The sequence below is a fragment of the Barbatula barbatula genome, assembly GCF_947034865.1.
Source record: "Barbatula barbatula genome assembly, chromosome: 7".
Taxonomy (NCBI): Eukaryota; Metazoa; Chordata; class Actinopteri; order Cypriniformes; family Nemacheilidae; genus Barbatula; species Barbatula barbatula.
This window is the reverse complement of record NC_136770.1, coordinates 20,383,148-20,394,304: the sequence shown is the minus strand read 5'-3', so window position 1 is coordinate 20,394,304 and position 11,157 is coordinate 20,383,148. Positions and strand designations below refer to the sequence as shown.

Below are 11,157 nucleotides of genomic sequence, written 5' to 3'. Positions count from 1 at the left end.
TGTTGACCATTTTTCTGAAAGTGCTCTCAGAGTAAACAGCAGTATTTGAAACGTTGAACAGCAATAAAAGACACTATATCTACATGCGTCACACAGTAGCCGATCTGGAATGGACTTCACAATCACTTAATCATTATTCTTAGATCTTAACAATCATCCCTTTTGTGATAACCTACCAAATACTATTATACTATTAAAACACGACCTAACATTTATATTGACATTCATGCTGCATAGCCAATGAAAATCTGTTGACCAGGAAATGAACGTACTGTCTAGACGACTTCTCGTAAATACTTCCGTGTTTGTAATTTTTTGACAAACATCTATATTATGATATTCAAAGGATGTGGATTTGAAAACGGATGTATAGGGTTATTTATCTCTTAGCCGGCAAGTATTCAGTTAAGCTATTGATGCCCGTCAGTGTGTTTTGTTGATGTTCTAATATTTCATAATGTGCATGAGAACTGAACTTCAATTGATTTAAGGGTAAGCAAAATGAAAAATAGGTTTTTGGGCAGTCTTGGGACAGTGTGGCTTTGATGCGTAGGTATAGGCCGGTGTGAGATTTAGATGATATCATCTTGCCGAAAGCAAACATCATGTTTTCACAATGTTGCAGTATTGGAATTGAAAATATAAAATGTGTTATTCCTAATGTCTGAGTAAAAAAACCCACCCCTTTCAAGTAATTCGTTTTTCATACGTTTCTAGTAATTAAACGTACATACATATATGTATATATACTGTAAATAAATAAAATGCAGATGAGCAAACAACAAATTAAGCATAAAAAAAGAACAGAACCTGTTGGATTCTTGCACTTTCCCTTTTTGGGGATGCTCATACGTTGGAAACGGTATAACAGACAATTTTAGTGGTTATGAAACTGCGACTTTTTCAATCTGTGGTAAACCTTGAAACTGGCATTTGGCACCAGCCTACTTCCAAGTGGAGACAGACTTAACTCATTATCTGCGTTACGTTAGAAGCACTATGCAAATGATCAGACCTGATCTGAAACAGTCATCTCCTTAACACGCAAGTCAAATTTAAAGGTTTGTTGAAGATACGTTGAGTCACACAATAGGGCTTAAATGCACTTTAAGTATAACAATCAATCTGAGTAAGTATGAACAAGGGCTCAAGTTTAAATCGCTTTCAATACGCTTCACCTCCATCATCACCCCAAATCTCCCATAATCCTTTAGTCGCTTAGATTGCGATCGAGCCTCTCAGCACATGTCTGGTCTCCAGTGCCCTGTAGCTTCTATCATTAAATGGCAAAACCAATTGTAGTTTTAAGTTCTCTCCCTGGGCTATCCGGTGACAGGCTCTGCTTCACCCCGCTGTGTTCGCCCTGACTGATGCGTTTCCAGACAAGCCCCGGGGTTCTCCAGAGAGCCAGATGGAGAGGGGAGCCTTATCCCTACCGTTCCCCACCTTGTTCTCGCTCCAGATGGGTCTTTTCCACAGCATTCCCTCCCTCCAGACCACAGGGTGAGGAATTCCATATGTTGGGGAAGGGGGAGAACATCTGCAGATAAGGGAAAAGCTTTTCATTCGGAGAGAAAATCAACAGGCAATGTTCCAAAGGGTTGCAGAACGTGTTTAACAGAGCCTCCATGGAGACAAGAAAAAAAATGTGAGTATAATAGCACAATAAATTGGTGTTTGGAGAAGTTTATATTAACTGGAGTGAGTTATTTACTGTTCGGGGATAATATTCATCTGTGGATTTATGATACAAGGCTGCTGAGTTAAAGGTTCAGTGTGTAATTTTTGGGGATGATCTATTGATAGGAATGCAATATAATATACATAGCTTTGTCTTTAGAGGTGTAGAAAGAGCATACACAATAAAGTGTTATGTTTTTATTACATTAGAATGAGCTATTTCTATATACATAAACCGCGGGTCCGCTTACATGTAATTTTCAATGTTCTGTCAGCCGTCGTTGTGTTTTGAAAGGGAGGGGCGAAGTGAGCGGTTCGCTGCAATTCCCAACCTCGCCGCTTGATATTACTTTAATAAGAGAGTATTTGTGTACATGAATTGCCCCTCGAAAAATCTGTTTTAGATTGCGAATGGCCGGTTTGTTAAGATTGATGGGAAATAAAACCCTAATGGAACATAATTAAAAGGATTGAATCTTGTGTCACTGTATCACATACCACAATTTGGTCACACTAACTTGCTCATGCTGTCAAAAATCATGCTTGATGTGAATTGATTTTTTTAACCTGTTATGTCACAAACACTGGATTGAGAATTTATGACCAAGCATATCTTATTGTTTACATTCACACAAATGCACTCACAGGTCCCGCCATAAAACAAGCACGACTGATCCAGCCTGGGCATGTCGGTCTAGCGGAATCAATAAGCAAAATCATTTAGCTGATGAGCGCTGGGTCGATGGAGCATTGATCTCCACCTTGCAGGAAGGAATTCCTGCACGCTTGGAAATTGAGCCAGTCTTTGTTTAGTTCAGGGAGGCACACGGTTTGATGGATTCGAGACAATTATGGTTCAGACGGTTTAAAACAATGCAGCAGTGGGGAGTGAGATGGCCACAGTGATCTGTTTGGCTAAGTGTTTTGAGAAGCCGTTTCATCTTTCTCTCTGTCATCCATAAACAAGTTTATTATTCATCAACAGTAGATCTAGTACTACATCTCAATATCTGTGCTCACAGTCTAGAGATATTTTGAGTGGCATTGATGTATCTGTGCCTTTAAATTAACTAAATATTTATTTAAAGGAGCAATGTGGAGATTTTGGCAGCATCTAGCATTGCGGTTGCACATTGCAAACAACAGTTCACCCCCCCCCCCCCCCCCCCTTCCCATTCGAAGCACTAAGGTGGCTCTCACAGGACAAAGATGTCATTGCGTTTTTGCTTCTTTGCTTGAAGGAGATAACGTATTAACAAAAGTAGTGCAGTGTGTACGTTTAGGGCTACTGTTGAAACAACATGGTTGTTTTAGGGTGTGCACCTATGAAAACATTCAGTGGATCCTCCAATTAATTACACATTGGACCTTTAATGTTGCCATATCCAAAAAAACTGTCTTGGCCTTTTTGCAGTGCGGCTAACTAGGTATTGTGGCACAGCCCCAGACAACAGATCATCATAACATTGAATTTCTCACCAAATCTTCTTTTCCTAGAACATGACAGGACATATTTACTTTACAATCCCAGCAGTGGTGTAAAAACTGCACTTATCATACGATCTGAGATATCGTTGTCATGCTGAGTTATAGAATGTGTTTTCTAAGAACACTTCATTGTTTGATCTTTGTTTGCCTTTGTGAATGGCTGCTTCACTGCACAGTGATAAATACCGACCTGGGTGACAAGAGAATGTGCGTGAGAGGAAAAAAAGAAAGCCTGTGGAGAGACAAAATTTGCATGACCAAGTCATTATGCATGAACGAGATATTGACAAACGAGGGAATTCTCTGACAGAAATAGAAAATGTAGAATTAATTAAAACACACATTTTGCAGAACACGCAGGAGCCGTTATTAATAAATGATATTTGAATGCTTTTATATCGCGCGAGAGGCGTATCTACAGGTCTGCAGTAATAAGTCCACTGCTGGTCGTATCTTTATTTGTCTTGATTTGCAACAGCTCCTGTGGGCTTGTCTTTGTGTTCGTTTTAAAACGTTCTGAGCACTGCACAAGAATCTCTGGAGGCTTAGAAACTCAACAGCTATTTTTATAGCTGTTACACACTGCAAAACATTTTTCTTATTTCTTGATGTTCAAATCAATCGAAGCTATGAGGGTTAATTCAATAAGAAAGCATATTTTTCAATAAATCGAAGCACCTTTTTTTGTGTATGAATGGGTTCATATTGTGGTCTCTGAAGCGTTTGATGGCAGAATTGTTGCTAATTCTTTTAATTTAGCTGTGAGCGACTTTCTCGCATGAATGTATTTATAGCATTTAATGCATATGCTTTATCATTTGAAGTAATTACCCTTGAAGAAATGCTTTCTCATTGCCACCCACCCAGATGTGTAATCATTCCTGACCCTCTCGGTAATCTGCTTCTGTTAAGTATCTGAACCGCATGTGAGGCCCTGGCCGCTAAATAATTAATGAGAATAAATTGCACCCAACGCAACCTCCATTTATCTTAGTGCTAATAACGGAGATTTCACCCGCCTGGCTCTAATCTCACAGCTGACCAGTGAGTGAATAACTTCACACGCACACACACACACCTTGGGTTTCCATAAACACCTTTACCTTTCAATGAGTAAACATGATTTTACCTAAAACCCCCAACCTTAACCCTTACACAAACTTTTATGCAAAATAAAGTTTTGTCCCCATGCTGTAAGGTTTACCAGGACACACACCCACACACCACAAACTGCAGCTTCCAGAAACAAAATTCCCTGTCATGATCACAATGAACAGGGTAAAACATATCACTTAAATACCTGTATCGTTACATTTTATTTGTACACCTACTTTGTTCATGTCAAAGCATTTTCTGCATCATTGACATTGCGCTCAGTTGGAAATTACAGTACAGAGGCTGGATCCAATGTGGGCCTACTGAAATCTGGCAGCCCACTACATATGTGTGTGACTCATGTCCAATCTAAACTTCTCCAAAGCCTCATGAGTCAGGAAGGGAGGTGGAGAGTAAGGGAGAGAAAGGATGAGGTGGGGTAAGGCAACATACTCATTTACTTCTTCCTCTGAGGACATGAAGGTTGTTTCTGCCGCAGTCAGCTACTGGGAGGGTTGAGTTGAAGACGTAGTCTGTCATTCTGGCACACTTCTAACAAGCCATAATAAAAATGTTTTGTTTTTTAAGTATTGCATGATTAAGAAGATAAGGTACAATGACTGAAGCACAAAACAGACATCCGCAACCCTGATAGCACTCATACATTTGGGAAACGTCCATTTGTGGTCTGATTTATATTTGCAAGACGTATTTTTGCTCTTCTGCAGTACGTCTGTGAGACGTTCCCTGTCAGATGTCATATAGCCATCTAGACGATGTCTGTAAGAAGTTTATGATTTAGAATGTATGTAAGACTGCCTTTTCTTAGACGTGTATCGGATGTGTTCACACAACGGATGTATTTTAGATCTCCAGTAGACGTCTTACAGACGTTCCTGTTTGAATTCGATTTTTTTATGTGACCTTCACCTGTTTCAGCTCTCACTCTACTCCAATACGTGAGGCTATTTTCTGTGACAACGCAGCTTAAATGTTCCCGCTACCCGAACGGCACTTTCCGCAAGCTATCAGAAAAATGCTAATGAGGCAAATGTGTGATGCAAGTTCGCTCTCCACTGACCATATTATTCTTCAACCAGCTCTGACCTTTGATGGGAATGAATCTTATCATCTCCAGGCGCCACCTCTCTCGGGAGCCTTTAGTATTTCACAGGCATACCAATCATCTGCTCTCCAACAGTAAGAGAACTTTAAGGAGACAGCTCTGCTGTATGGGTGGAGAGTTATAGCTCTGCTTTGTATTCTCCCACTCTGAGTCACATATCTTTTAATATCACAGATTTATGTTTAGTCTTTTTTTCTCAGGGCGTGCAAGAGTCACTCTTTATATCATCGTTTGGAATCTACTTTTATTCTGTTCAAATATTGAAGTAAACAACCTGAACTATAAATGAAAGCTGCTGGTCCGGACCTGGTATGAACACAAAACCACTGAGACATTTCTCAAAATATATTCTTTTGAGTTTCACAGAAGAACGAGTGATATAAAAGCTCTAAACAACATGAGGGTGAGTACCTGTTGACAAAGCTTTTGGGGTAAACTTTTCCTTTAGTAGAAATGATTACATTACATTATTTGTTGATCTTTTTTCGTCTCCCACTTGTTCTTTTTTTGCCTTTAAATAAGTTTGCCCCTAAAAGCCAGTTTACACAAATATATATATGTATTTCCATTTCTTTATCAACTCGACGAGCTGAAAGAGGCCTTTACTGGGTGGGTTTGAAATGACATGCCGTATGCAGGTGGGTTTATTTGGAGCTCTGCTGAGGGCCAATGGAGAGGCTCAATCGAGTTTATATGAGGATTCACAGGAAGTGTTGGCATGGAAGAGGGCTGTCTGAAATATCAGTACCTACAAGTGCAACGTGTTGTGCCAACCTCCAGCGTTTCACTGCCAACTGGCACGCTTACTGGGGTAGCAACTCTACAGAGTACACTGAGAAATTCCAGTGTGGTAACAAGTTCACTAACGTAATGGCCAGATGGTGAGAAAAGAATATGAATATTAGCCTACCGCAACAGCAGGATTTCATTTGGCATTAGAGCCAGATTAGAATTTCATATGCAGAGCAATAAAGCGTTTCATTTCATATGTAAAAATACACTATATAGCCTATTCCAATAGGAAGTGAGCATTATATTAGTGTTACATATAGATCTTTACAGTAATTGATTTGGGAATTATAATCCTTATAAATAAAAGTACTAGAAATATTTTAGTTTGAAGGCAGAGTTCTCTTTTTTTATCTCTCGCCATATTTTTCAATATCCGAGAGATTGCCTTTATTCCATAAGAGCTGATCAGAAAGCAGTCAGAGAAATTACCCACCCCAGGCACCATTTTTTCATTCTCCCCTGCTCATCATGATGCATAAATCCACATTCTAGAAAAAAATCATCCCTATTCCGCTCCCTAAAACAGCATTAAGTGAATGAGATGTCTGTTGGCTTTCAGATAGAAATTGGCAGGGCTTCTGGCATATATTTCATCAGTGGTCCAGCCTCACCTCTATCGCTGGGAATTAATGGCCGGGATTTTCATGAATGTAAAAGCAGCGCGGCTTGGCAACCACACACACAATAACCGGGTGATGCGCGAGCACGTTTTTGGATTTGGAGGTGCTTATAGCAGGGTGGTGGAAAGTTCTTGCAGTGTGTTTGTGCGTGCGCGCTTGTGTGTGTGCGTGTGTGTGTGTGTGTGAGAGAGAGAAAGAGACAAACACTAATGAACTAAGTGAAAATTTGACTTCTACAAGACACAAAAAGTTAAATACATCAATACATAAATTGATTCTGTTTTACAGTCATTAAATAAGAATCAATATCCGAGGGGTGAAATGTACCACAAGAGTATCATGACCTACATGTTTCTCTTGTGTGTCTAAGAGTGCATAAAATTGATGTGCAGAATGAAAAAAAAATGGATTAAAATGAACAGCAAAGCTTTTCAGGATTCAGGATGTTTAAAAAAAGCTTTAACTGAATATGGACCTTAATGTTCATGTTATGCATATTAATGCATATGTGGTTATGACAATTTAACACAGAAAGTGTACTTAACAAAAAAAAAGCGATACTGCTGTCCTTTTTTTTCTTTTTTTTTAAATGCTTTATTGAACATTTTGTTATAACAAAACAATGTTACAACAGAAACTTAACATAAAGAAACACTTAGATTAATTAAAAGAGAGAAAATAAAACATGGCTCGAAACAGACAAGACAAGACAAAAAAAAATTATTATAATACTAAGACAAAACAAAAACAAAGACAAGAGAAGGAGTTACACAAACGATAAAAAATAAATTACAAATTAAATAGGTTGAAAAGCTTATAAGCAGAGCAAATTCACAAAGTCCTTTGTGCTTTCATATCGGAAGAAAACATAATTGTTTTTAAATACAGTTTTATCTCTTGTCGAAATACTATAAAAATAGGTTTGTTATTAGAAAATTTACATTTATGTATATAAAAGTTACATAGAGAAGATACCGCCATCCTCGGAAATATCGCTGAACGCATCAATGACGTATTTTGCGCGGCTCGCTTGATAACCAATCAGAAGACTGAACGGCGGCTCGGTCATTAACGTGACTGTTCGGCCAAATAACTGAAGTATTTTTAAATATGTTGCGTACTGGACTACAAATAATCGTCAGAGCACAAGTACGGTCTTGAACTCCTACCTTACATTTTACGACAGCAGGTGCCTGTAAACGTCGAGTGTTGTGCCTATGTGCTTGCTTCCGTTTCATGGATGTTGTTTTAAATGGTTTAATGGTGTTGTTATAAGTTTTATTAGAGATATCCGGATGAAAGGGGCCGAGGGGAACAAGTTAAGGTGGATTAAACGGCCCGGTTGTTGTTTTTAGTGGTTTTGCTCTGCCATCTAGCGGTTACCAAACCATTCCTCACACCGTCCTTGTGTGCGCGAGCGTGCGCTTCTCCTCGTGTGAGCGCGTGTGACAGACAGCATCCTCCGCTTCATTAACTCGTTAATTGCTTTCTTCATTGAATCGCAGCTTGAGAAGAAGTGATGGCTTGTGACAGTCGATGGTGCCGTGCCAATTTGTGACACTTAGATGTCAATTTCATCCATTACCGTCATCATAGCTGTCAGTCCAGTATCTAGCTGCAGCGCTACAGCCCAGCAAGCAATTTTTGGTTTAAAAGACGTCTATTAGCCGTCTAAACATAGCCCAGACGTCTAGGCTAAAACAAGGCTAAATTTGGGCTGTCAGTGAAAAGTTAATAGACGTCTAATCATTACCGAAGAATAGCCTAGTCATCAAATAGACCGCTATTAAACGAATACACGTAGACGTCTAATAGACGGTGAATTTGGGTCTCGAAGCTAAAACAAGGCTAAATTTGGGCTGTCAGTGAAAAGTTAATAGACGTCTAATCATTACCGAAGAATAGCCTAGTCATCAAATAGACCGCTATTAAACGAACACACGTAGACGTCTAATAGACGGTGAATTTGGGTCTCTAAGTTACAACAAAGCTAAATTTTGGCTGTCAGGGAAAATTTAATACGTCTAACCATAATCATCAAATAGACAGATTATGAATGCCTACATAATAGATAACCACACAATACCCAAAATATTTTTTGTTAACTAAATTTAACATGTTCTTCTCATAAATAGCAATTAATACAAACAAATTAAATATAAAGCTTTTATTAATAAAACCAACAATTGTAAAAAAGACAAAATGGAAAACATAAGAAATAATATATTCGTTACAACAAAATCAAATGAATTAAGATTTGAACTTCTTTAGAATTTTTTTAAATAAAGGACAACCAATAATAATACAAATAACAAGAAAATCTAACAATAGTAAACTGATTCATTTTTTTCTATACCCACCCCCCCCCAACTCTCCCTGGTGCTTGCTTAAAATGGCATTCCTCAGTTCAAATTCAGTTGCCATTGGGAAGTTGGTCATCACAGCATCTGCAAAGAAAAAAAAACAAGCATGATAAAAGGCTTTTTGGACATCATCGTGTTTTAGTTTATACATTAATTGTAACGGATTTGATAATAGGGCTCGGTAATATAGCGCTGACATATATACTGATTTGGAAAATGTTTATATCAACACAGACTGATGTCATAAAGAAAATACATTAAATCATTAAAATGATAGTATACATCACCTTTAAGCCAAACGACAGACATGCAAACACAAGCACATACCTGCAATGACCGAGAACAGAGTGGTCTTCTCAAAAGCTGCCTTCTGCAGCGTACCACCCACCTTCATATTAAAATTGGACATGAGGCTGTTTTGCAAAACCCTAAAACAAAAAAAGTGTTAACAATTGGTAACAAATACGAACATGACAAATTGTTTATTTTTTTGGAAATACTTTTACAATATTACAATACTTTGTTGTGAAAACATGGAATAATTAGTGAGTATGGTCACCACAATGTTTGATTTATGTTGCATGTTTTGAAGGCTTTACCTGTCCAGCATCCTTCTGGTACGTCTTTAACATTTCTGCCACCGACTTTGCACAGTTTTGACACCTGAGTAACAAATGTCAATGTCAGGCAGATAGAAAAATATGCTTCAGTGTACAAGTGTGCACCGACCTTAAATGTTAATGACCATTGAGCTGCAAGTTTTCCATCATTAGCCCTATAAAACTCTTTATTCAAGCTGATTGCTGGCCCACACTGAGAAATAGTTTTTCCCCCTGTAGGTCCCCTCACAATCGGTGTCTGCCTCAATACTGTCTGCCAAAATTTAACTCTGTGGTAGTAACTAAAAAGTAGTCAAGTAAACATTTAAACCTCAACTGTACATCAACAGCACTATTCTAATACACACAGATACTTTTTGTAATCGCTAATTTTATATTGACAATTTAAATTTGAATTTTTTTAACACTGTAATATGCAATTATTTTTGAAGTTTCAAACTCTGTTATGGTACTTCGTAACAAAAAGGTCTATTCTATTAGATCTATCTCTGTATGCAACAAGCCATTGCACTGTCACACATTCAATATTACAGATTAAATTATTTTTGGACTTTATGAAAGGAGAAAGCTTTAGTGAGGGCATTTTGTTGTTGTTTTACCATTGCTGTCCGGGTCTCCATACAATCCAGCTGCCTTTCCAAGCATTGGAAATCCTCCATAGTGGCCAATGCAGACAGTTGGACACCAGTGTCTGTTTCCACCCTTTGGCCAACTCTTTTTAATTCTTTTATTTCAACAAGAAGCGTTAGCACCTTTCTTTGAAACCCTAAATGCAACAAAGGCAGTGTTACTTTCAAATATTAAAAAAAAGTACCACAACACTAAAATACTTCCATAACAAAAACTTAGCATGACAATATGAGCATGTATGTATTCATGCATGAATGAATGCATGTGTGTATATACATATATATATATTTGTTATGCATATTTATTGCTGTGCTTTGTTCACTGGATAATTATCAATAAAACTTTTAGTGCATTTAAATCAAAGAACGTGGATCACATCACTCCAGTTCTGAGGTATTCATACTGAATTGACTTCCACAGTAGATATAAAATAATTTAGACCACGTATCTTGGTGATTGCCATCGGGATATGAAGCGATTTCCAACCAACATAACACAAAGTGCTTTTAAACCAAATCCCTTGCTTTGAGATAACCACTAAATGGCATACTCTAGCCCTGCTATCTGCTAAAATTTCACGGTCCCTACAAAATATGAAATGTAGAATGGAAACATGACAAAGAGATAACACAGTTACTTACAAGAAAATTGAACGTATTCCTTTTGCCCGTCTGTTGATCGCGTTGATTAGCTTCTACACCTGTGGCTTCTGCTCACGTGTTGGTTTTTAAAAAAATGGCGTC

The 11,157-nt window shown here is 38.1% G+C and overlaps 1 long non-coding RNA gene across 2 annotated transcripts; it reads right to left on the bottom strand.

Moving 5' to 3' along the window:
* Positions 1 to 8,956: 8,956 nt before the first annotated feature.
* Positions 8,957 to 11,157, bottom strand: LOC306896365. Of its 2 annotated transcripts, XR_013786897.1 has the most exons (5): positions 11,056 to 11,157; positions 10,384 to 10,550; positions 9,764 to 9,827; positions 9,492 to 9,592; positions 8,957 to 9,248 (listed from the first exon to the last, which is right to left on the bottom strand). It is a non-coding gene; the product is annotated as an uncharacterized lncRNA (long non-coding RNA). The 2 variants fall into 2 exon arrangements; XR_013786898.1 differs by lacking the exon at positions 8,957 to 9,248 and having other exon boundaries at positions 9,455 to 9,592.